This window comes from Podarcis liolepis, assembly GCF_965112155.1.
Source record: "Podarcis liolepis genome assembly, chromosome: 13".
Classification (NCBI taxonomy): Eukaryota; Metazoa; Chordata; class Lepidosauria; order Squamata; family Lacertidae; genus Podarcis; species Podarcis liolepis.
The window spans coordinates 9,981,614-10,009,126 of record NC_139573.1 but is presented as its reverse complement, the minus strand read 5'-3'; the positions used below and the strand labels follow the sequence as shown (position 1 = coordinate 10,009,126).

General features: G+C 42.2%; 1 long non-coding RNA gene and 1 gene segment (V, D, J or C); one reads left to right on the top strand and one right to left on the bottom strand.

Moving 5' to 3' along the window:
- LOC310691403 (T cell receptor alpha chain MC.7.G5-like) overlaps nucleotides 1-27,513 on the top strand; it is a 114,556-nt gene that overhangs the window by 26,567 nt on the left and 60,476 nt on the right.
- LOC310691491 lies at nucleotides 9,121-10,318 on the bottom strand. Its single transcript, XR_014518521.1, has 3 exons — nucleotides 10,303-10,318; nucleotides 9,667-9,760; nucleotides 9,121-9,223 (listed from the first exon to the last, which is right to left on the bottom strand). It is a non-coding gene; the product is annotated as an uncharacterized lncRNA (long non-coding RNA).

Here is a 27,513-nt window from a genome sequence, read left to right as displayed (position 1 = left end):
AAAGCCAGCTAGGACCTCAGGACTGTCTGCTGTGGAGCACTGCTTCTCTGCTCCAGCCAAAATAGATCCCCCCAAATTGGTGCACGATATTCTTCATGTGGTTTCAAATTAGGCTTATGGGACAGGATTTATGGCAGTCGCTAGCGCTGCTGTTTAAAACACCTAGGCAGCTTCTAATTCCTTCTGCCAGAATCACCCAGAAATGTCGTTATCTGGAGGCAGGCAAGATGAAATTTAAGGCTTGAACCTTCATTGATCATGAACTCATCCCTATACCAGAGTTGTCAAATTTCATGTGTATGGACTTTCTAAATGGCTCTTTGTGAATTTCGTTGCAGGTAACCCTGCATGGGCTCAAGAGGTCATCCAGCCAGGATTGGCTACAGCACTTGACAGAAAACCATACAACCTCAGCTGCAGCCTCTCTTCTGCGTCAAGTGATATGATCCAGTGGTACCGGCAGTTCCCAGGAGAAGGACTTCGGTATATTGCTGGTGGATATCCAGGGATTCCTGGTGAAGGGGCTGATCCAAAGAGCACAGTGTATGTTGGACAGGACAAGAAATCCAACACACTTGTTCTCCATCAGGTGAAGCTGGCAGATGCTGCTGTCTACTACTGTGCTCTGAGTGACACAGTGTGTCAGGGAGGGACTTTCCCTGTGCAAAAACTCTTCTCAGTGTCTGAGCAGAGGAGGAGCTAAGGCAGGCAGGAGGAGGCATGGGAGATAAGTCAACAGACAACACTCAAGAGAAGCAAGTGCAGTGTGCAAGCGGGGTTTCTAGTGTGCATTAACGGTGAAATCAACACAGGTTAGATTTTACAGAAGCTACAAACTCATGAAGTTCCTTTGGTGTAACCTTCAGTGTGTTGACACTATATGTACAGAACAGCTGAGCTGCACAACTCAACAACTGTGCTCATGTAATGTTCAGTGAGTGTAAAACAACAGCTGAACTGTGCAATTTGAGAAGTGTTCTTTTCCCCCATGCAAAACACTGTGTGATGTGTAGAGACAGCTTGTGCCAGTGTTGTAGAATGTAGAAACAAGCCTAATACTACCCTTTCCACAAAACAAAAGATTCGAACTTAAAAGTGCACATGCTTAGAAGGGTATAAGGAAGGAAAGGGGAAGAGGGAAAATTATAAGAGCTCCACAAAAAAAGAAATATTCCTTCTCCCCATCTATCATAATATCTGGTGCCAGAGTTGGACAGTGAGTGAAACATACAGAAGACACTGTGCTTATCACCGAAGGAAAAAGTATCATTCTCAATTGTCTCTCTCCCCTGCCCCCCCCAGGCTACTTACATAGGATCTGATGGCCTAAGACATGGGTAGGCAAACTAAACTAAGGCCCGGGGGCAGGATCTGGCCCAATCACCTTCTCAATCCGGCCCGCGGACGGTCCAGGAATCAGCGTGTTTTTACATGAGTAGAATGTGTGCTTTTATTTAAAATGCATCTCTGGGTTATTTATGGGGTATAGGAATTCATTTAATCCCCCCCAAAAAATAATAGGCCGGCCCCCCACAAGGTCTGAGGGACAGTGGACCGGCCCCCTGCTGAAAAAGTTTGCTGACCCCTGGCTAAGACATGCATAGGTTCCAGTTACATAGATTTAGTTTTTTCACCTGAACAACAACAACAACTTATTACTTATACCCCACCCATCTGGCCAGGCCTTCCCAGCCACTCTGGGTGGCTTCCAACAGGATATTAAAAACACAATAAAACAAACATTAAAAACTTCCCTAAACAGGGCTGCCTATATCCACAAGGGGGCACAGTTACCCACAGTTTGGTTCTCTGCCTCTCCCCACTTTTTGTTCATCTCAGGGGATGCCCACAAAATAGGTCGCAGCGGACTAAAATGTGGCTTCAGTTTCACCTTTGAAGGGAAAGCAGAGTCAACTACACAAAAGAGGAAACCACCTGTGGTTAAGTCAGAAAGAGGAAGCCAGCCTCCTCCACGGCAACTTTGAGACAACACCAAGTCTTCATAATGTACTGACTGCATCGGCTTAGTGCTGAGGATCCATTTTAAGTGAAAGAATCTTTGCCTGAAGTGGATCTGGACGTCAACAGATTCCTCACCATGATCTCCGTGTCAGCATGTGTTATGCTCTTGGCTGCAATTCTAAGTGAGTAGCGTTTTCTAAAATATCTTCTTTCATTGGACATTTGCTCATTTTCTATAAATCATAGAAAGCTTCCTTATACCAATTCAGCCCATTGGTGTCCATCTAACCCGGGACGGTCGACATAGGCTGGCAATGGCTCTCCAAAACTGGCACCAAACTCATCCGTTCACCTGCTTAATGTTTGCATCTTGAAATATGCAGAAGATCGCATGGAACTGCCATGCGTTCCATAGTTTCTCAGCATTGATGCTTGTGCAAACTAGGCAGTCAGTTATTGAGCTGAAGTTCCCAAATGAAAGACATTAGAAATAATGTTGCACAGGTTTACAGGACTATAATGAAGTAAGGCTAAATACAGAAACTTATAAAAAACAAAGAAATCCAAAAGACACCACAAAGCTGGTTTGGATGTGTTCATTGGTCCACCTGTCTATTTAACATCTCCTCTTGTGCTATTATCTTCTCTGCAGAAGGAAGTGTTGGGCAGACAGTGGAACAAACTGAAGGTCTTGTGATCATCCCACAAGGATCCAAACTCTCTCTCAAATGCTCCTTTCAGTCATCTTTCGCGACTAACTACCCATTCTGGTACATTCAGCATCCTGGCCAGGCTCCCAAGCTATTCATGAGAGAGTTTTCAGAAGAAGTATCTGATGAGGGGCATCTTCGAGGCTTCAGTGCCACCCATGAAAAGAACAAGAAGACCTTCAATCTGGAGAAAGCAGCCATCCAACTGAACGACTCTGCTGCCTATTTCTGTGCCATGAGTGACACAGTGAGGTTGGCCAATAGAGAAGCAGAGCAAAAACTTGCAAAGAAGAAAGGCAGAACAGAACACAGAACAGAGTATTCAGGGATCCAAGTTGCTCATTTAGCTTGGATGTAAGATCTGTCTGGCTAAAAGGGCAGGCATTAGAACTGAGGATATCAGACATGCATAGGATCTGGTTAAGATGCCTAGGATTCCCCCCTCCCCCCCAAAAAAATACTGAGGGGCTCAACTTGGCCATTCCTTATTTCCCTCAAGTCTCCCCTGTTCTCTGCAAAGCTGGAGATTTGCACATTCTCTAAGTCTAATGGACAAAAGCAGCCAGAATTCAACGAATGACACAGAATTACAGGTGTCAGAGAAGTGCAGTTTTTTTAGTATTTAAAGGGGATTTCCCCCCTTTTTTCTTGAACAAAGTAATAATAATAAATAAATAGCAACTAAAAATGTGCACCCCACCCCTAAGACCATTCCATTGTAACTATCCAACCTGATGGTTTGACCCCTTTCCATTTTAATAAAGGGGCATTTCCCTTGCAGAATACGCAACAGAAACAGAATCATACTTCGAGATGCACATTTTTGTGATTTTTTTCAATGCAGTGAAGTTCTCCAAGCAAGTAATATGTACAGACATTGATACAGGGGGGTAAAGTGTATATAAAAATGCACAGTGAAAAATAGGATTAAAAATACAATATATTAGGGTGAAGTGATGTATTTCTGAGAAACCTTCTTTTAAAAAATAATAATAATCAGAAAGGGATGTGGAAATGTTGAGAACTGAATTTAGCCATGTAACAACAAGGATCGGAGGCAAATTGCAATGGTCAAATTCACCCAGCACCAGGCAGACATCTTCTGGGCAGATATCCAATACAACGGATGGAGCAGAACATCATAGAATTTTAGCTGTCAGCTCTCCTTGTTTACTAAAAATTAAATTGGAAAGGAAGGTTTGGAAACAACACGTGATCACAAGGCTGGAAGCGATGAAGACACCATCTGTTCTGAAACAGCTGCAACTTGTTCAACCCCAATAAAGTTTTCCAAAATGCACGATATTCCAGTTTTCAGTTCATGCCTGGACCACAAGGGGGCACTGCCACGACTCCCCAGATTCACTCACCACCTCTCTCCCCTTTTCATCCACAAAACACATCACAGCTGACAAAGAAGAAAGCTGTGGTTCTAGTCTAAGCTTTGAGGGGGAGGGAATTCATATCACCTGCAGAAGTGGCAGACTAGTCATTTCTTGAGAGGAGGAAACCATTAGTGGTTAAGTCAGAGAGAGGAAGCCAGCCTCCTGGAAGGCAAATTTTAGCAGTCTGTCCTGCAGAACATCAAGTCAATGTAACTTACTGATGGACTTGATTTACTGCTGAGGATAAATCATAAGTCAGGCCAGCTTCTATTAAATTGGATCACCATGATTGCTATGTCAACATGTATTATCTTCTTGGCTGTGACTTTAAGTAAGTATAGAGTTTCTGATTTTTGCTCATTTTCTAAATACCATATTAGCATGGCTATCTTGGCAGGCTAAAGCTCATTAATTCAGTGCATAGCTGTCAACGTTTCCCTTTTTTAAAGGAACATTCCCTTATTCCAAATAGGATTCCTTGCAAGAAAAGGGAAAAGTTGACAGCTATGGTTCAGTGGGTTAACATTTGCACCTTGAAAGAAGCATGCAGTGTTTATTGTGACACTTTTACTCATGACACAGCCCATTGGTGGGTTGAATGTAACATGTGTGTGAGTCGGAAATGGTTTGGCTTTGTGTAAGGCAGGTTAGTATGTTCCTGTGTTATGTTACCTGTGCAGGTGGAGAAGGAAAAGAGGTAGAAGTGGGCAGTGAGACAACACATTACTTTCAATGAGTGTACAATCGGTGTGAAGCAATACCCGAGCTGTGCAGTTGTTCAGATGCAACATTGAACTATTGTACACAACAGGCGAGCTGTGCAAATCAACAAGTGTGGCACTCTTTCACACAAAACTCCTGCACATGTTTAGAGACAGCTTATACCTCCAAATTAGGAAACAAGTCAAAATGTAAAAAAAGAAAAGTCTTGTTTATAATGAACCAAAACTAACACAATTATAATGAACCAACAATGTAGAAGAAGATTTACAAAATTCCCAACCCTATTCCAGATAGCCCCAAGATGCCAAGCACCACAGAGCTGGTCTTGAGTTCTCCACTGATGTATCGGTTGGTCTTCCTGCCCATCTAACATAATCTCTTATGGCATAATCTTTTCTGCAGAAGGGAGTGTTGGACAGTCAGTGGACCAAACAGAAGGCACTGTGCATGTCGCCCAAGGAGAGGTTATCTCGCTCAACTGTTCCTACAAAGGGACTGTCTATGCTCTATTCTGGTACATTCAGCATCCAGGCCAACCTCCCAAGCTTTTCCTGAGTAGCTATGACCCACGAGCTGATGGGGCTCTTCTTGGCTTCAAAGCCGAGCAGAAGACAGACAAGAAAGACGAGGGGACCTTCAACATGGTGAAGCCTGCCAGCCAGCTGAATGACTCTGCTGTCTATTTCTGTGCCGTGAGTGACACAGTGAAGTAGAACAATGGAGAAGCAGAGCAAAAACATTCAAAGGGGAAAGAGACATGAGAGAAAGGGAGCACGTATAGCGTATTCAGATATCCAAGCAGCAATCCTTGTGCACATTTACCTGAAAGACCTCTCTCTCTGTGTGTGTGTGCCATTTATTAAATAAACAAACAGTGTTTATTACATTTCTCACCGTCATTCTTCATATTTCTAACCTTTCCATTTCTTAAAAAGGCAAGTCACTTCTACTTCCTCCTAGGATCACCCAGAAAAACCCTGAGCTAGGTCACATTACAGTTTTGACCTAGGAATCATTGGGGGTCATGATCTCTGTCCCTTTATCGGCAGAAATGACTGGCAGAATCCGAGACCAGGGAGAAGAGTCGGTGGAAGAAGATTGGAAAAAGTTTAAAGACTATCTACAGAAATATTGTAAAATTTATGAATGTTAGAATGATGTTGGATAGAAACTAAGTGGTTTATAGCTGTAATGTTATAAGGGAATATGAGAAAATGAACTATTAATAGGTAAAAATCCAATGCTAAAATATTTTAAGATTGAAGACCAGGATAAACAAAGAGGGGAGGGATTTGCTGAACTAACAAACTGAACTGGAATACAGAAAAGGGAGGCGAGAGGAGGTCCGGGAAATAAGCAAATGAAAGATAAGTTACTGAAAGATTGAATTGTTTTTAACTATTTTTATTTTGTATTTTTCTTTTTTTCTTTTTCTATTTTGTAATATTTTGAAAACCTTAATAATATTTCTTTTAAAACAAAATGATCTCTGTCCCTTTATCTATACGAGATCTTGTAAATCTGAAACTTCTCAATTGCAGATAACCCTGGATGGGCTCAAGAGGTCAAGCAGCCGGGATCTACTAGAGCATTTGAAGGACAACCACACACCCTGAGCTGCAGCCTCTCTTCTGAATCAAGTGATGTGATCCAGTGGTACCGGCAGTTCCCAGGAGAAGGGCTTTGGTATATTGCTGGTGCAATCCCAGGGCATCCTGGTGAAGGGGCTGAGCCAAAGAGCACAGTGTACGTTGGACAGGACAAGAAATCCAGCACACTTGTTCTCCATCAGGTGAAGCTGGCAGATGCTGCTATCTACTACTGTGCTCTGAGTGACACAGTGTGTCAAGGAGGGACTATCCCTGTGCAAAAACTCTTCTCAGTGTCTGAGCAGAGGAGGAGCTAAGGCAGGCAGGAGGAGGCATGGGAGATAAGTCAACAGAGAACATGCAAAAGAAGCAGGCATAGCAATGGGGTTTAAAGTGTGTATTCTTTATGAGCTGGGAAATCAAATTGCATTGAAGCTCAAGGAGCTGAGGCCACCGCCATTCACTTAACTTCGAACCAGTCTGAAATATGGAGATTTGATCCTGAACTTACTTGCAATGCTAGAATGACTGAATGTTGCTCGCTGGTGGAGCAGGAATAACATTCCAGGTTCAATCCCTGGATTCCTTTCTTTCTTTTTTTCAATCTTATTTCTGAATTTTTCACAAAGAAAGAAAAACTTTACAAATCTTAACATAAACCATAAGTTACTTTATCAATTGACTTCCTATCCTCCCCTTCCATCGTTTCCATATTTACCCTTAAATGCTGCATATTATGCCTATACTGTTCAATACATTCAATTTAACCCATTTTTCTTAATAATTCATGCAATTGCTCATATTTCAAATCCTGCTCACATTTTCATCTCACTATAGTAGTTCTTTAAATATGCAATAAAAAGTTTCCAGTACTCAAGGATTTTTATTATTATTATTATTAGTCATTTTGGTCTCTAATTTTCACTGTTAATTTTGCTAGTTCCAGATCTTCCATCATTTCCAAAAGCCAATCTTCCTTTGTTGGAGGTCACATTCTTTCCATATTTAGGCATACAATACTCGTGCTGCTTTCATTGTGTACATAAATAAGTTAAGCAGCTCTTTTGGAACATCATTATCTACAATTCCTGAAAGAAAAGCTTTGGGTTTCTTGGTAACCATCAACTTAAACATCTTTTCCATCTCATTATATATCATTTCCCAGTAGCCCTTAGCTTTTTTGCAAGTCCACCACATGTGAAGAAATGTTCCTTCTGTCATTTGGCATTTCCAACACACACTTGACTTAGTTTTATATGTTTTGGGAGTGGGGTACATATGTTTGAATCTTCCCCTAGCTATCCAGCAGCTTTTTTCTGAATGTTCCAACTTGTTTAAATTGTGCTGAAGCTCTACTACCACTCGTGGGTTCTTTATTTTTTAGCGGGGAGAATAATACTTAAGCTATGTGTTCTGCTCACACACCAGGACTGTCCTTTATTATTTTAAGTCAGAGTTCTCCAACCTGGCATTTTCTTGGACTACAGCTCCCATCAGCTCCAGTCAGCAGATGTGGTGGTTCAGGCTGATGGGAATTGTAGTTTGAAACAGCAGGAGGGCACCAGGTTGGAGAAGCCTGGCTTAAAGCAACTAACCAGCCAATCAGCAATTGTCTGACTACAGTATTTTGATGAAACAATTAAGGCTCTGCATCTTATCTAGCCTGCAGTGTGCCTTTTCCCCCACCAGGTGGTGGCATCAGTCCAGTTGCAGGAGTTTCCTACAGACTCTCATAGGTCTGGTTCTTCTTCTTTTACATCAGTTTTGGAACATATAAGAATCCCAGCCTAGATTAGATCTAAGGTTCTTCTAGCGGAAATGCTAAACACCTACAATCACAACTTGGCTGATCGGATGCTTACAGGAATCCCATGAGCGGGGTGTGAAGACAACAGCCCTCCAAAACTGTAACTAATCATAAGCCACTGGTTTTCTGTGGTTGGGATGATGACGACAACAACAACAACAACAACAACAACAACAACAACAAAATTATTTATTTATTTATACATACATACGTACTCCACCCATCTGGTGGGTTTCCCCAGCCACTCTGGGCGGCTTTCAACAGAACATTAAGAACAGAATAAAACATCAAAAAATTAAAAACTTCCCTAAACAGGGCTGCCTTCAGATGTCTTCTAAAAGCCAGATAGTTGTTTGTTCCCTTTACATGATGGGAGGGCGTTCCACAGGGAGGGGACCACTACTGAGAAGGCCCTATGCCTGGTTCCCTGTAACCTCATTTCTTGCAGTGAGGGAACCACCAGAAGGCCCTCAGAGCTGGACTTCAGTGTCTGGGCAGAACGATGGGGGTGGAGACCCTCCTTCAGGCATATAAAAACATGCATATGTATGTTTGTGTATCTGTGTATTTTCTTCTTGTTTTATTTGTTTGCAGATATGTGCATGATGTTTATCTGATGTACGTGTGTGCGTGCATGCTCCGAGTATCCCTGCTTTCTCTTATCTGACAAGCGTGCTTTGTGATGTCTGAAACAGGTCCTTATATTTTCCAATCTACCCCCCCCCACACACAAAAAAAAAAAATGTCAGAGACTCTAACCATTAGGTCATAACCATGCATAGAGTCATAGCACCTGCAGAACTGAACCCACTGTAACTAAAAATCCATCTGCTCTAAAGAAAACCACAGGTTTTAAGCCGCAGACACAATTTTTAATCACTCCAAAGTCTTGGTTTTCCACTGACGCCATACTTGCTTTCTTCCACCAGGTGGCAATGGGAAAGTCCCCTTTCACTAAATACAGAAGGCTCTTCACCTTCTGAGGTTTTCCTCTAACCCTGTTTTCACAAAAGAACCACGATTCTCCTTCTGACTGTCAGAGGAGAGCTGCGAAAAGGAGAAGAGAAAGCACACATAGAGAATTCATTGAGTTGGAGAGGACAACCTTAGTTTCTTTGCTGAATTTTCAGAGTGGACCAGACGGAATCCTTAACGGCGAGAACATCCATGTCCTTCAGGATGTCCCCAAGAGTCCAGCTAGCTCAGTGGAGGATTCTTTTGGGGCTATTTTGGCTGTGTAAGTTGGGGAATCCTTAGAAATTTGGGAGAGTGCCATAGCCCAGTGGGAGATGGTATCCTTTTCATGCAGAAGACCCCAGTTTCAGGCAGGACCTTGACATCAACCCTGTTTGGGAAATCCTGGAGAGCAGCTGTCAGTGTAGACAATACAGCTAGATGGGACAGTGGCCTGACTCTGTATAAGGCAGCTCCTATGCTTAGAGAAAATGTTGATAATAGAAAATAGGTAGAAATGTCTCCTCTACACTCACCTACATCCACTCTGGGATCTTTCTCTAGCTTCACTTCAGTTGATTCCATTGATCCACTGCAGAGTAGAATCTAGGCATAATGCCTCTATGACTCCTAGGAGGAGGAGGAGACAAGTTACAATTTCAATATTATGAACACAACCACCAATAATAGAAAGAGATGTACGGCTGGAATGAGACACACAACGAAACCCTTATTAGATGTATAGCTATTGTTCTTTTAATAATAATAATAATAATAATAATAATAATAATAATATGATGTTATCAGATACTGTTAGTGATGAAGGACTATTAACTGCAATCAGAAAGGTCAAAATGGTGCATATTTATAGGAGATTTCAAGACAATGTGACCCTAAGAGCTCTACTGAATCAGACCAAAAGCCTCTAGTCCAGGATTTGGTTCTCACAGTGACCAGCCAGGTGTCTATGGGATGTCAACAAACAGGACTTGAGTGCCACAGGGCTCTCCACACTTGCAATTCCAAGAAAATGATGTTTGCTTGGTGTATGCTAGAGACCATATAGACATCATGGGTAGCAGTTGCTGTGGATTGTTTAGGAGGCAGGGTGGGTTATCAAATAAATCAAGTAAACAAGAAAAATTAATAGTAGTAGCTGTTGATAAGCTTACCCTTCATCAATTTGCTTCATCATATTTTAAGGCTGTTCAAGTTAGCAGTCATCATAAGGGTAGCAAAATCCATCACTTGACTATAATACATAGAATGGAAATGTCCGAAGGAGGGAGAGACCCTTGAGAATGATAGATGGAGCGATGGGTGGATGAATGAGATGACCAAATTAATGATGAAGTAAGAGGCAGAAAGACAGAGTCAGCTGGAGAGAGATGGGGGTTCACAAGCAACGCATGATAAACAGTCAGAAACTCAGCATGAGAAGTCATGGAATAACATTGATTCCCCCCACAGGTGGAGATATCAGTGGTGATGCTTCTCAGCTTTCTGAAGTCTACTTTTCCTCAGGAGAAACAGCTCAGATCTCCTGCAAACATGGACTCGCTTCATACACTGTGGTCTTCTGGTACAAGCAAACCCAAAATGCAGCCCCTTACTCAGTCATCCACAGTTACTCTAAAACTGAGAAGAAAGGACGGCTGGAGATGGACACTGACGAAGGCAACCTGTCTACAGAGCTGTCCATCAGCAAGGTGGAGATGGGGGACGCCGGGATCTACTATTGTGCTGCAAGTGACACAGTGGTGGGAAATGGAAGGCAAGCTGCACAAAAACCTTCACTGCACTGAAGGTTCACTTCTGGGAGAGCCACATGCACATCCCACTGTACTTAATGAGTCATTAAGAAGGAATCACTGGCCTAGGTCAGAAATGTCACCTTGTTTTCTTCTAATTGTCCCATTATGGCAAGGACAGCGAATGCTGTGCCCTTCAGAAGTTGTAAATAACCGGCCCCATTCAACATGGGGAATGGTAAGGGATGAAGAAAAACCTTTCCACAAACATCTGGAGGGCACTGCATTGACCAACCCTACATTATGGGGTAGTAGTGGAACAACCAGATGCCCACAAGATGTTTTGGACTACAAGTCCTTCTAGCCCCATCCAGCTGTACATGATAATAAAGTGTATCTGTTAATCACCCTCTGGTAGACCAAATTCACTAATGTGCAACTGAACAGAGTCAAAAGACTCTTTGAGAGCAGTTTCTTGGATTCCAGAATGTACCCCCGAAAAGTATTGGGAGACCCTTGGCATGAGGTCAGATCTGTTAAGGGGAGCTGGCAGCAGATGTGACCCCAATGTAACTTAAAATCCATCTGCTCAAAAGAAAACCACAAGCCGGAAGCCACAAACACAATTTGTAAGCAACCCTGCTATCTTTGTTTTCTTCCACTAGATAGCAGTAAGGAGTCATTCTTGCCTCACAAAACCCTTCATTAGCTGTGTTAACTTAAGATTTTCACAATTCTACTTCTGACTAGCAGGAGAGAGCTGAAAAAAATAGGAAAAGAGAAAGCGCACATTGATAATTCATTGAACTGGGGAAGACGGCGACCTTAGTTTCTTCTGAGTTTCCACACCTTACTAGGAGGGATCTGCGTTGGTGAGAGCATCTGCATTCTTCAGAATGACCTCAAGAATCCACTCAGCTCAGTGGATTCTTCTTGGGCTATTTCTGCTGTGTAAGTAGGGGAATCCTTAGAAATTTGGGAAAGGGATGGAGCTCAGTGGTAGAGCTTTGTATGCAAAGGACACCAGGTTCATTCTCTGGGTTCTCCAGGTAGGGCCTAAAGAAAACCCCTCTCTGAAAATTCTGGAGGGCTGCTGCCATTCAGTGTAGACAATATTGAGCTAGATGGAACAAGGGAACAACTCAGTATAAGGCAGCTTCCAAAATTTACAGAAAATGTTAACCCTTAACAAGAGGAGAAAAGTAGCTAATAATGTCTACTCCACAGAAATATGAATACTTTGCTGTTCCCTCTGGGATCTCTCTGTCTACCTTCCACTCTGTCTACCTTCCATTCCATTTGTCCAATGTCCAATACAAGCTAATACCATTCCTACTACTATGAGGAGGAGAAGCCAGATGACAATTATTATTACCAGTACCACCAGTAATAGAAATAGCATAGATCTGGAATGGTACACACAATTGAACTTTTATTAGCAGTTGTCACTGAGTGATATCAAATGTATTGCTACTGATTTTTAGAATTTTATACTCTTGATGTCTCTGGGAAGTCTGCAAGCAGGATGTCAGCACAACAGCACTCTTCCCACCTGGAAAGCTCGCCATCTGGTATTGAGAGGCATGTTGAAGAGCTATGGAGTTATGGAACAATGATGATTTTTCTTTTTCCAGGCAGATATATCAGTGGTAATGCTTCTCAACTTTCTGAAGTCTCCTTTTCTTCTGGAGAAACAGCTCGGATCTTCTGCAAACATGGAGTCTCTAATTATAATGGGGTCTTCTGGTACAAGCAAACCCGAGATGCAGCCCCTTCTTTAGTCATCTACAGCTACTCTAAAACCGAGAAGAAAGAACGGTTTGAAATGGACACTGACAAAGGCAACCTGTCTACAGAGCTTTTCATCAGCAAGGTGGAGATGGGGGACGCCGGGATCTACCATTGTGCTGCAAGTGACACAGTGGTGGGAAATGCAAGGCCAGCTGCACAAAAACCTGAAGAGCTTTGATCCTCTTCACTGAGCTGAAGAACCCACGTCACACTTTTTATGAATGAGTCATTCAGAATAAATCTTTGCCCTAGTTCAAATTTTTCACCACCTCTTTTTCTCCTCGGCCCATTATGGCCATGATAGCCATTTGGTGTTGTCCCCTCTATTTCCAAAGTACTAGGGGTGTGTTTGTGTGGATTCTCAAGAAGCCAAAACAGCATCATTCATTAACAAAAGAGTGGTATTAGCAGATTTTGGAGTACCCAGTGTTTTCCACACTACCAAAATTATGTTTGTTTTTCTACATTTGTTTAAAAAACAATGTAGAAAAGCATATTTGAAAACAATGATTGTGGATTGCCAACTGATTATTACAAGGTGGAAATAGAAAAGTTGCATGTGAGTGGAATAGGGTATCCTGAAGTAGGGGAAGGATGAACTGGAGTATCTACAATAATTTGTCACAGGTCTCCCTCCTCCACCTCCCTACTCATCTTCTGGTTTACTGTTTTCTAAAGAAAAGCATAATTCAAGTAACTGTCTATGATATATTAACACTTCACAGTGTATTCAAACTGACAATCATAATTTAGGATCCAATCTTATGATTCTCCATTGAAGGGCACACAAAAGTTTTAGCTAGTGGGAAGCAACATATAATAAGAGATTGAGAAATTCCCCTTGAGAATTCTAATATGGAGGCTCACACCAAATTCAGTAATGCATGACTGAACAGAGTTCAGAACAAGTCTGCGAGAGCAGAAAATATAGGCAAATATGCATTATCTTAACTGTTCTTCCACCACTCTACCACCTTCTGCCAACCTGGCATGTCACCATCTCTCTTCCAACCACAGTCCATTAAGTACAACTTACTCAACCCATTAATTACTTCATGAATCAGAAACCTCCTTGTACCTGGTTCTTTCCTGCCTTGTGGTCAAGTCATGGACTTGTGTACATAACATTGGCTTCAATAATAGTGAGCCGAACAGTGATCCCACCTCAAAGTTGTTCCTCCAAACTGAAAATTTGATTATTATTTTCCAAATACAAGGTTGTGACTTGGAACAGGAACTATATTGAGACAAGGGGCAGTGGCTCAGTGTGACTGCAACACAAGCTCCTCACCAGAGCTGTGTTGCAAGCCAAAGAACTGAAGGTTTGAGCTCATGCAGATTTTTGGAAAGAGAAGTGGGTGGGTTCTTGAAGAGGGCTGGCCAGCCAAATAGGCAAACGATGCGAAGCAGCATGATTCAAGGCTCTCCTCCCCATTAGAGATACTACGTGAGGATTATCTGTTGAGCTGCTTCCATCATGGCCCACTTCTGGCCCAATCTGCCTCTGAGTCTGTATCTCATGGGGGAGACTGGAGTACCATGACCCAAAAGGCCCAGGATTCCCCTGCTCTGCCTCAGTGTCCATTGACACAGCCTGCTCCCCTGCAACATGTACTTTGTGTGTGTGTTGAGGGGGTGGTCCTCCTCTGAAGAAGATTCTTCCCCCAAGGACATGAGAGTTGTGATATCTCAGGAGAGTGACAAATGAGTGCAGTCTGCCATCTTGGTTTAAAACATTGTCCTATTGCTGGCAAACATAGACTGATAGCCCTTCCTCATTCTTAAGCACCACTATGCAAAACTGGGTTGTGGCATTTTCAAATCAGAGCAATTATTATGTTCAGTCCGCCATCATAACATCAAAATGATGTCCAATAGTATTCAAGCAGAGATGAAAAACCTTCTCCTTGATCTCAGGAAGCATTGGGCCTATTTTAGTTATGATATCTTAAGACTTGTCTGGACAGATAGAGAACTTATGGGGAAATAACTTTCCAAAATATGTAGACAGTAGTTAAGTAATACTATTACTACTGCTACTAGTAGGATTTATATCACACTCTTGTTCCCGAAGGAGCCTTAGGCAGCAAGCTGACCCACAATTTGAAAACAAAAATGTACATCATAATTCTGAAACAGTTGTAGTTAAGAATGTAGAAGGACATTTTCCTTAGCAGGATGAGAAAAAAGAAAACTCAGAGGTTTTCTTAGAAGAATAAGCCTTAGGGACAATGTTAGACCTGCAGGTAGGGAGCGGTAAACAAATTTAATAAATAATAATAATAATTTAAGAATTTCTAGTGTGCGTCGTGCTTTAACTGGCAACCTCTCTTATCATAACTTTGCTGCTCCTGCCCAACCTTTGGTTGGAATATGGTCTTGAACAGGTTGCTAAGCAACAGAAAAACCTACGGAGCAAACAGGTGCCTTTATTAAGGTCATGTGGTCAATAAGGGTCAGTGTAAAATTGTCAGTGTATAAATGAGCATGAGTCAGCATTAGGTCTGGGAGGCTGGAAGAGGAAAGGATTATGTTACTTTATTTGTATTCGACCAGTGTAAATTTTTGTAAATAATAAAGATACTAAACTAAAAAAGAAACTCTGCTGCAAGTCTGTTAAAGAAGAAAACCCAAGAGTAGATTGTGAACACATCAACACCTTTGATGTAGAATACACACAACAGATTGTGCCTACTCTCTCTGGTCTTCCTAGAAACTCATTGCATCATTTGCATTTAAAAGCATCACTTTCAGGGATCCCCAAGGTGGCGCCATTAGGCAATCTCCCTTGGTGGATATCAAGGGCCCCTGATCCTCTGAATTTTTTATTTCTGAAAAAGTATATAGATAGGGGGTGTTTCTGGGAAGGTTGCCTGGTTTTTTTTGTTCAGGGTGCTTTATTTGCTTAAGTGTTTCACCTGGTTTGTGATGGGGTGCATGTGTGTTCTGAGCATCCATTTTTCCTTCTGTGAGACAAGTGCTTTCTGGTGTCCACCACAGTTTCTTGGATTCCAAAATGTACCCCCAAAAAGTGTTGAGAGACCCTTGGCATAAGGTCAGATCTGTTAAGGGGAAGCTGATAGCACCCGTATATGTGACCCCAATGTAACTAAAAAACCATCTGCTCAAAAGAAAACCACAAGACAGAAGCCACAAACACAATTTGTAAGCAACCCTGCTATCTTTGTTTTCTTCCACTAGATAGCAATGAGGAGTCATTCTTGCCTCACAAAACCCTTCATTAGCTGTGTTAACTTAAGATTTTCACAATTCTACTTCTGACTAGCAGGAGAGAGCCAAAAATAAAAAGGCAAAGAGAAAGCACACATTGCTAATTCATTGAACTGGGGAAGACGGCGACCTTAGTTTCTTCTGAATTTCCAGACCTTACTAGGAGGAATCTCTGTTGGTGAGAGCATCTGGGTTCTTCAGAATGACCTCGAGAGTCCACCCAGCTCAGTGGATTCTCCTTGGGCTATTTCTGCTGTGTAAGTTGGGGAATCCTTAGTAATTTGGGGAAGGGACGGAGCTCAGTGGTAGAGCTTTGTATGCAAAGGAAACCAGGTTCATTCTCTCGGTTCTCCAGGTAGGGCTTAGAGAAAACCCCGTCTGAAAATTCTGGAGGGCTGCTGCCCTTCAGTGTAGACTATATTGAGTTAGATGGAACAAGGGAACAACTCAGAATAAGGCAGCTTCCAAAACTTACAGAATATATTAACCCGTAACAAGAGGAGAAAAGTAGCTAATAATGTCTACTCCACAGAAATATGCTTACTTTGCTGTTTCCTCTGGGATCTCTCTGTCTATCCTCCGTTCAGTGGATTCCATTTGTCCAAAGACCAACATAAGCTAATTCCTACTACTATGAGGAGGAGAAGCCATATGGCAATGATTATTACCAGTACCACCAGTAATAGAACTGACATGGATCTGGAATTGAAGTGTTCACACAATTGAACCTTTATTAGCTAGTGGTCGCTAAGTGATATCAAATGTATTGCTACTGATTTTTAGAATTTTATACTCTTGGTGTGTAACTGATATTAGACACAGTTATTGACTTATTACTATTAACTGTACTCAGTAAGATCATCATGGCAATTGTGTATATCTATGGAAGATTCCAAGGAAATGTGAACATACGAACCTTGTGGAGTCAAACCAATATTCTGTCTAGTCAAGGATCCTGTTCTTAGAAGGACCAAGCAGATGTCTCTGGGAAGTCTGCAAGCAGGATGTCAGCACAACAGCACTCTTCCCACTTGGAAGGCTCGCCATCTGGTATTGAGAGGCATGTTGAAGAGCCATGGAGTTATGGATCAATGATGGTTTTTCCTTTTCCAGGCAAATATGTCAGTGGTGATGCTTCTCAGCTTTCTGAAGTTTCATTTTCTTTGGGGGAAACAGCGCGGATCTCCTGTAAACACGGACTCTCTACATATGATTCGGTCTTCTGGTACAAGCAAGCCCAAGATGCAGCCCCTTCCATAGTCATCTACAGTTACTCTAAAACCGAGAAGAAAGAACGGTTTGAGATGGACACTGACAAAGGCAACCTGTCTACAGAGCTGTCCATCAGCAAGGTGGAGATGGGGGACGCCGGGATCTACCATTGTGCTGCAAGTGACACAGTGGTGGGAAATGCAAGGCCAGCTGCACAAAAACCTGAAGAGCTTTGATCCTCTTCACTGAGCTGAAGAACCCACGTCACACTTTCTATGAATGAGTCATTCAGAATAAATCTTTGCCCTAGTTCAAAATTTTCACCACCTCTTTTCTCCTTGGCCAATTATGGCCATGATAGCCATTTGGTGTTGTCCCCTCTATTTCCAAGGTACAAGGGGTGTGTTTGTGTGGATTCTCATGCAGCCAAAACAGCACTATTCATTCACAAAGGATCGGTATTAGCAGATTTAGGGGTACCCAGTGTTTTCCACAGTACCAAAATTGTGTTTGTTTGTTTGTTAAAAAAAATGTAGAAAAGGATCTTTGAAAACAATGATAGTGTATTGCCAACTGAATATTACAAGGTGGATATAGAAAAGTTGGATGTGAGTGGAATAGGGTATCCTGAAGTAGAGCAAGGATGAACTAGAGTATCTACAATAATTTGTCACAGGTCTCCCTCCTCCACCTCCCTACTCATCTTCTGGTTTAGTGTTTTCTAAAGAAAAGCATAATGCAAGTAACTGTCTGTGATATGTGACTACTTCACAGTGTATTCAAACTGACAAGCATAATTTAGGATCCAGTCTTATGAAAGTGTGAGAGAAATTCTCCACTGAGGGCATATAGAGGTTTTAGCTAGTGGGAAGCAGCATATAATAAGGGATTGAGAAATTCCCCTTAAGGATTCTCATATGGAGACTCACACCAAATTCAGTAATGCATGACTGGACAGAGTTCAAAGAGTCTGCGAGAGCACAATATATAGGCACATATGCATTATCTTAACTGTTCTTCCTCCACTCAACCACCTTCTGCCAACCTGGCACGTCACCATCTCTCTTCCCACCACAGTCCATTAAGTACAACTAACTGCATCCATTTTTTACTGTATGAATCAGAAACTTCCTTGTACCTGGTTCTTTCCTGTCTTGTGGTCTAGTCATGGACATAACACTGCCCTCAATAATAATGAGCCTAACAGTGATTCCATCTCAAAGGTGTTCCTCCAAAATGAAAATTTGATTATTATTTTCCAGTACAGCGTTGTGACTTGGAACAGGAACCATATTGAGATAAGGAGCAGTAGCTTATTGTGCTCACATCACAAGCTCATCACCAAAGCTATGTTGCAAGCCAAAGAACTGAAGATTTATATTTATAACTCACTCAAGCGAGTGACTGTTGGTGTTTGTTTAAAGAAAGTTCTTATCTTCTTAGTCTCATTTTAAAGTTGAATGGATTATTTAGTATCATAAATGTACAGAGTTCTTTGAAAAACTGCAGAAGCAAAAACAAAACAGAACAAAATCCACAACCAAACAAAACCTGGTCTCTGTCCTTTACAATCAAAAGTGTTGACTGTGAAGGTGACAACCAAGAGAAATCTCCAAGTCACACAAAAACTAAATGTATTGCCTCATAAAAAAATAAAAATCCAAAATACAGATGGTTGTCTGTGAAAACACCCCTTTATTAGGCTAACTAAAAATGCCACAAAATAGTGTGCAAGCTTTTGAACCCTTCAGAACTCTTCACCTAGCCTGATGTAAAGTTCTGGAGAACTCAAAAACTTCATACTATTTTTTGAGATTTTGGATGGTGTAATAAAATAATTGTCCTAATGTGGGCTTGGGGAGAAAGAGGAGGGAAATGGCAGCGAGAGACCAATACAAGCAAATGCAATTGCACCAAAACAGAGCTCTTTGTAGCATAGGATGTGTACAATCTAATAAGTGTTTCCTTTCAATAGGACAACAATCAAGTAAGCAGCAAATCCTAATGCTCCTCAGATCAGGAACATGAGAAACTGCCTTGTCCTGAGTCCACCTAACTCAGTGTTGTCCACACTGACTGCTGTTGTTCTCCAAGAAGGGGCATTCCCAGCCCTACTGGAAGAAACTGGGGCTTGATGCTGAGACTGATTCTGTATAAGGCAGCTTCCTATATTCCTTCAGAGATGCTCCGTCACTGAGCTGTGCCCATTCCCCAATGCATACTTTAGGGAAGAGTGAAAAGCAATTGCTAGCTGCTGTGCTTCTGAAGTTTTTGTAAAGTGCTTTCTCACTGTGTAAGACAAGGCAATGCTGGAAAGTTGATCTTTGGCCAAGGGACCATGCTGACAATCCAACCAGGTATTTCAGGAGGAAGCAGGTTCAAGTAGCTTGGTCCATCGTGTTTGGTTGCGAATCCGGGGGGGGGATTCACCTCATCTCTAGGTTCACGTTGTAGTTTCCAACAAGTTAATAACTGCCAGCCTTGAGAAGAACGCTCGTTTCTTTATATAAGCTTCCAATCCCTCCCCTGTCTTAGACATGCTTGGTATTTGCAAATCAATCCTGCAATCAATAAAAATGGGATAGTAAACACATTTTAATTTACTAGACTCTAACCATGAGACGCGGGTGGCACTGTGGTCTAAACCACTGAGCCTAGGGCTTGCCGATCAGAAGGTCGGCAGTTCAAATCCCTGCGACGGGTGAGCTCCCATTGTTTGGTCCCTGCTCCTGCCAACCTAGCAGTTCGAAAGCATGTCAAAGTGCAAGTAGATAAATAGGTACCACTCCGGCGGGAAGGTGAATGGCGTTTCCGTGTGCTGCTCTGGTTTGCCAGAAGTGGCTTAGTCATGCTGGCCACATGACCCAGAAGCTGTTTGCGGACAAACGCCAGCTCCCTCGGCATTATAGAGCGAGATGAGCGTGCAACCCCAGAGTTGTTCGCAACTGGACTTAACAGTCAGAGGTCCCTTTACTTTTACCTTTACCCATCTATTGCCTGGCCAGGTCAAATACGTTCAGGATAAGGTAAAAGGTAAAGTACCCCTGGAGGGTTAAGACCACTCAAAGGAGACTATGGGGTTGTGGCGCTCATCTCGCTTTCAGGCTGAGGGAGCCAGCGTTTGTCCACTGACAGCTTTCTGGGTCATGTGGGCAGCAAGACTAAACTGCTTCTGGTGCAACGGAACACTGACAGAAACCAGAGCGCACGGAAACACTGTTTACCTTCCTGGGTTGAGGTGCCTGTCACCCCCCCCCCACCATTGTCAATGCTGGCCAGGAGAGCTGATGGATGTTGGAGTCCAATAAAATATTGCTACTTTTAAATGAATAATGTGTATTTATGTAATCATCATCATCATCATGGGGGCCTATAGCTTCTTTCCATCCCTTCCTTTAGAATAGAGATTTTCCCAGTGTGCATTTTTGAAATGAGAGTGCATTGAGGGACATTTTCTTCTTGTGAGCAGAAGGATGACAGAGCAATTGCAAAAGAATATCTTAACAAGTTATAGGGAGTCCTCTGCTTTCATCACAGCAGCTATGAAACAGGAATGTGCATGTGTTGCAACCTCATGCCATTGAACTGAATGGAACTGGCTTCTGAGTGGATCTGTATGAGATCTCAATGTAAGTAGATGCATTTTCGTAAAGGTCTGTACTACTGTGAGCAACAATGCTAAGTTCACTTTGGGATCTGGTACAAGGCTGGTTGTATCACCAAGTAAGTTTATAGAGCAGAGAAAAAAAGTCCATTTTTGGCTCCGTTTCACATCTAGTCACGTGTAAGAAACATAGAGATGGATGATTCTGTCATATTTGGTTTCTCATTTTTCTGATCTTAAGTTCAGTCCATCACATATCTGCAGCAATATGGTTATTATTTTAAGAAATGTCTGCATGAAAATTCACAATAATCTTAGTGTACATCCCTCCTAATATACATAGTTTTGCATGCAATTTCCCCTAATATGCACCTTTTTCAAACAGCGGTCCCTAATATAATGCTTTTTTATTCGTTCTTTTCACCACTTACACAATTTTTACAGACCTTCCATGAGTATATGCATTTGTCTACTCAATGTTTTGGTTGGGAAACTGTTTTGCAAAATTCAGAGAAGCTTGCATTTCCAATGTCAGCTGCCTTTTCGTTCATATATTGTTTGGGGGAATGTGAATTAGGTAGGCTTGCATTAAAATGTGAAGAGAATGGAATCTGCCCCCCAATCCCTAACAAGATGCTTGGGGGGGGGGGGAGTGTTCAGCTGTCATTGCAATGGGCTACACTGTGATACTCTTAAAAGAAATGCTTTTAGATGAGACCTGTGAATGACCATAGGGTTTTTGCCACAGGATGAATCACTGTGTGAATCTATATCAGGTGGCAAAATCTCCTTTGGGACGGGGACAACGTTGGCGGTGATTCCTGGTATGTGATGGCCTCTCTGAAAAGCTTTCGGGAAACAGGCTCCTAAAATAATCAAGGAACTCTAGAAATCCTCCTGTGAGCGAATGTTGCAATATTTAGGAGCTTTTTAGTTCAGAAGGAAAGGTGAGCAAGTGGTATATGATAGAGAGAAGTATGAAACTCCCTTCCAGCTGAACTGCCAGCACTTACTGAAGTCTCTACTTAAGCAGGGACTTTTCCGTTCCAGTTTCTGTGCATGCCTGGCAACTACAAGCTAAGAGGAGAGCAGAGGTTTCCCAAAACACAACTAAGGATAATAATAATAATAATAATAATAATAATAATAATAATAATAATAATTTATTTGTACCCTGCCCATCTGGCTGGGCCTCCCAAGCCACTCTGGATGGCTTCCAACAAAGATTAAAAATACATTAAAATGTCACACATTTTAAACTTCCCTGAACAGGGCTGCCTTCAGATGTCTTCTAAAAGTCCAGTAGTTGTTTATCTCTTTGACATCTGGTGGGAGGGTGTTCCACAGGTCAGGCGCCACTACTGAGAAGGTCCTCTGCCTGGTTCCCTGTAGCTTTGCTTCTCGCAATGAGGGAACTGCCAGAAGGCCCTCGGCACTGGACCTCAGAGTCAGGGCTGAATGATGGGGGTGGAGATGCTCCTTCAGATATACTGGGCCGAGGCCGTTTAGGGCTTTAAAGGTCAACACCAACACTTTGAATTGTGCTCAGAAATTCTCTCTCTCTCTCTCTCTCTCTCTGTGTGTGTGTGTGTGTGTAATATTTGGTAAGGGAACTGAACACAGTGGGTCTAGTGGTACCAACAATAAGCAGGACTAGGTTGATGGTGACACCAAAGATGTATGTCTGAGAAGCAGAAATGTTGTGGTCAACTCCCAACTCTCTTTGTTGGCAACTATTTCAGATATCAAAACTATTTCAGATATCAAAATGTACCCCCCTCCATGCACACACCATTCATTTGAAGGGTGTCTCCTCTGAGTATGACTGAGTATGAGTTGGATATCACGATAGAGTACTGCACTGTCCATTGACATCACCCACCAGCTTCTGGGAGACGAAATATGAAGTGGTTGACCTCCTCTGCTTGAATGTGAGGATGATAGTCACCTTTGCTGGCCTGACACAATGCCTAGTACTGATGGGTTTTTGTAAAGGGTTGTGTTGCTGTGGGCAATAACTATGATCTTACCATTGGGTCTGGGACGAGGCTGGTTGTCCTCCCAAGTAAGTAGGAAGAATAAACCTCACAGATAGTTGCATTTGATATTGTAAGCAATGAGATAAATAGCATATCACATGTCGCTTGTGTGTTGGGCTTTGTCTGCCATTAAACTGTGTGTGTGTGTGTGTGTGTGTGTGTGTGTTAGGGTTGCCATAAGTCTGGGAATTCTCAGACATGTCCTCTTTTGGGGGGCCAACATGCCCATCCAGGGGGATTTTTACATTTTAAAGGAAATGTCCAGGTGGGGGTGGGGTGGCTTGGGCGCCGGTGGCTCAGGCACAGACATGGGCTGCTCTGCTTGCTGTGGTTGCTGCCAGCCTGAGCCAGAGAAAGGGGTGTGCAGGGCCACTGCAGTGCCCATGCACTTCATTCCCCGGCTCAGACTGGCAGCAGCCCAGGTTGTCCTCTTTTTTGCTCTTCTAGATATGGCAACCTGTGTGTGTGTGTGTGTGTGTGTGTGTGTGTGCATGAGAGAGAGATCGAGATCTATTCCAAGTTGTGTCTTACACAGAGAATTTGTATCTTTCTCACACGCATGAAAAGTAGGACCTGCAACAAAATGTCGCAATGTTATCTCAGCTCCTTAGCAGGAGTGGTTCCTCATGAAAATTAATTAACAGTTAAGTGTGAATCTCCCTTTCTATACACACACTTACATATGAATTTTTTTCCCAATTTCCTCAAATAGAATTCATTTTTCTATTTTATTCTCATCAATATATGTATATGTTATGCATCTGCATTTCATATTTGAATGCACATTTTACTTGGCTGAAAAACTGCATTGCAAAACAAAACAAAACGGAAGGGGTGTGAATTTCAAAGGATGGCTGTGCTTTGGTTTATGTATTGCTTTGGAAGGTACAGATTAGGTAGGTTTGCCTTTAAATGAGAAGTGAATCAAATTTCTCCTGGTCACTACTTGGAAGTAAACCTCACTGAGCTCACTTGGACTTACTTCCAGGTAAGTGTGTTCACAACTGCTAACTTAGGCTCTGTTTCAGTTGTGGATCATGACAGTCCATTGTCTATTTAACTTGAGCAGATGATAAGAAAGCAAAAAGCAGCCATCAGCCATTTTTTCACCTGCCATTTTTGTAAAGGGTTTTCTTAGTGTGCCTAACTACAGGCAGCTATGGGAAAGTGATGTTTGGTCTGGGAACCCGATTAGCCATCCAGCCAGGTAGGTCAGAAGCAACCAGATTCATTCCCAGCCTGGGTCTTCAGAGAAGTAACTTCACAACATCTGTGGACCCCATTAGGTATTTAGGAAGAAAGGTTTGTGTGTTTGGTGTTTTTTGTAAGGGAAAGCCCATAGCTCTATAACAGAACATCCACTCTGCAAACACATGGTCCCTGGTTCAATCCTGGGTATCTCCAGGCATAGTTGGGAATGTCCCCTGCTTGAAACTCTGGAAAGCAGTCGTCAGTCAGGGTAGACAATAGTGATTCAGACGCACCAATGCCACTCTGTAAAAAGCAGCTTCCTATGTCCCTATGCTTCTCAAGCTTTGCGTGGAATGTTTATAGCCCATGGCGTCTCAGATACAGATGGTACATGATCTTGTTGTTGTTGTTTAGTCGTTTAGTCGTGTCCGACTCTTCATAACCCCATGTACCAGAGCACACTAGGCACTCCTGTCTTCCACTGCCTCCCGCAGTTTGGTCAAATTCATGCTGGTAGCTTCGAGAACACTATCCAACCATCTCGTCCTCTGTCGTCCCCTTCTCCTTGTGCCCTCCATCTTTCCCAACATCAGGGTCTTTTCCAGGGAGTCTTCTCTTCTCATGAGGTGGCCAAAGTATTCAGCTTCACGATCTGTCCTTCCAGTGAGCACTCAGGGCTGATTTCCTTAAGAATGAATAGGTTTGATCTTCTTGCAGTGCATGGGACTCTCAAGAGTCTCCTCCAGCACCATAATTCAAAAGCAGGTACATGATCTAATGTGAACTAAATAAAACATAATTAAAATAACCACTCCACCACCAAATGCCTGGGGCAAAAAGGACTTAAGGATGTTCAGGATAAACTTCTTGGAACATCCACTAAGCGGGTGGGGAATAATTCCATAACTGTGATGAAATTGCTATGACTGATCTGGTCTGTGACTTCTGTGTTTGAACACAAATTTTGCACAAGAAATTTGGCACATCTTTCGACTGGAAAACACTTGCTCATTGTCAATCTTGCTTTGTTAAAAAATCACACAGGAATATTGATTCTCAAATTGCCTTCCCGAACGGTCAAAATTTGCTTGAGACTCCCATGACCCAAGTTAATATCTAGAATGTACTGCCACAGTTTTTGCAAAGGTCTGTTGCACTGTGTAATGTGGGAAACAGCAGGAAAGTTATATTTGGAGGTGGGACAAGGCTGAGGGTTTATCCAAGTAAGTTTCAATAGTTAAACACAAACAAAGCCTAGCTCCCTGGAATAATTGGTGTGTTTTTCCCTGACCCTAGCTTTTCTACCTCTTTGACATTCAGCTGATTATTGATTCTCGAGTTGCTTTCCCCAAAATGTCAAAGTTAGCTTGAGTTTCCCAAATTAATATAAAAAATGGTCTCTGGCACCTTTTTGCAAAGCTCTGTTCCACTGTGTAATTCTGGAGATGGCTACAAAATTATATTTGGAGGGGGGACAAGATTGAATGTTTCTCCAAGTAAGTAAGTCTTAACACTTTCTTTCAGCTAGCTCTCCAGAACAGATGGAAATCAAATTACAGTGGTACCTCAGGTTACATACACTTCAGGTTACAGACTCCGCTAACCCAGAAATAGTACCTCGGGTTAAGAACTTTGCTTCTTAAAGGATGAGAACAGAAATCATGCTCCGGCAGAGCGGCAGCAGCAGGAGGCCCCATTAGCTAAAGTGGTACTTCAGGTTAAGAACAGTTTCAGGTTAAGAACGGACCTCTGGAACGAATTAAGTACTTAACCCGAGGTACCACTGTACTTGCAAGTCCCACTACCCATTTTATCACCCATTCTGGAATACTTCCTTGTTCACTAGTTGTTTTGCAGTATCTCATTCTCTGTGCTCTGCTCTCACTCTCTGCCGCGGGTGAGGGACCTATTACTCGTCAGATATTGCTGGATGAGAGCTCCTGGGTGTTGGCTGGGGCTGAAGGGAGCTAAAGTTCTACAATATCTGGGTGGCCACAGGTTCCCCATTCCCCCTCTATGCCCTCCTGGTGTCCTTGTCTATTTTTTGTAAGGGTCTGGACCACTGTGGGTCTAACGGTGCCTACAGTAAGCCAGTGTTTGGAAGTGGAACTAGATTAATTGTGACACCAAGTACGTATGTCTGAAATGTACAAATATGATGCTCAATTTCCCCTCTTTTAGTCACTATTTCAGATATTTAAAAAGATACCCCTTCCTGGTTATGTTTTGAGACTCTTTTTTCTCTCTCCTGGTTAATATTTGTCTTGCACTGGTAGCTGCTTGGAGATGTACAGTGGTACCTCAGGTTAAGTACTTAATTCGTTCGAGGTCCGTTCTTAACCTGAAACTGTTCTTAACCTGAAGCACCACTTTAGCTAATGGGGCCTCCCCCTGCCGCTGCGCTGCTGGAGCACGATTTCTGTTCTCTTCCTGAAGCAAAGTTGTTAACCTGAGGTATTATTTCTGGGTTAGCGGAGTCTGTAACCTGAAGCGTATGTAACCTGAAGCGTCTGTAACCCGAGGTACCACTGTACTTTAAACAGGAACGGTCCAGAAAGCTTACAAACTAAAACCCCTCTCTAGCAATTTGCTTCATCTTAGCAGAAAGATTTTCCATGCCTGTTTTGCACAAAAGCAGAGTAGATCAAGAAAGATTTCTGACTTCCTGTTAGTTAACAATACCAGCTCCAAAATGATTCCCTCCTGCCCTGTTTTATATTGCTGGGGTTGTTTTGAACCTCCCCTATGAGGAGAAAAAAACATAATTCCATAAATGTGTATTAATCATTGTGAATTTTGGGCATGTTTGAACATGATCTGGGTGTTCTGCATAGCTCCATTTCATGTCCTGTGGGTATTCTCAGTTGATGGGAGAGGGCTTGAAAGTTCATCACTAAAGAAAAGAACTTGAATAACTTGCTTGACTTAAGGCTATAGTTTCTATGAGAAAAGATAAAGATGGAGCTACCAGTTTGTATAGGGAAAAATAACTAGTAACAGTAGAGATGAAATTCTGCACAAATTCAAAAACTGGTAAAATCTCTAAACTCACAAATACTCCCTTCTTGGTCAAAATAAAAAAAAATTCCTTCCAGTTGCACCTTAAAGACCAACTAAGTTAGTTCTTGGTATGAGCTTTCGTGTGCATGCACACTTCTTCAGATACACACCCTTCTTGGTAATATTGTTTTTTTCTTTCTTTCTTTCTTTCTTTCTTTCTTGCTTGCTTGCTTGCTTGCTTGCTTGCTTGCTTAATGACCCAATAACTAAGTTATGATCAGAGTACACTCACTGAAGTTAATCAACCTAAGTTAGACATGCTTACTCATTTCAATCGGTCTGCTCTGCATATGACTATTATTGGATACAATCCAAAAATTCTCAATTTGTTTTCCAAAAACGTGTCAAATTTTGCTTGAAACTCCCTCACCCCAAACGTTGCCAGCCAGTTTTTGCAAAGCTCTGTTCCAGTGTGTGATTTTGGAAGCAATAACAAAGTTATATTTGGAGGTGGGACAAGACTGAGAGTTTATCCAAGTAAGTTTTTAACTTTTTTTTTTTAAA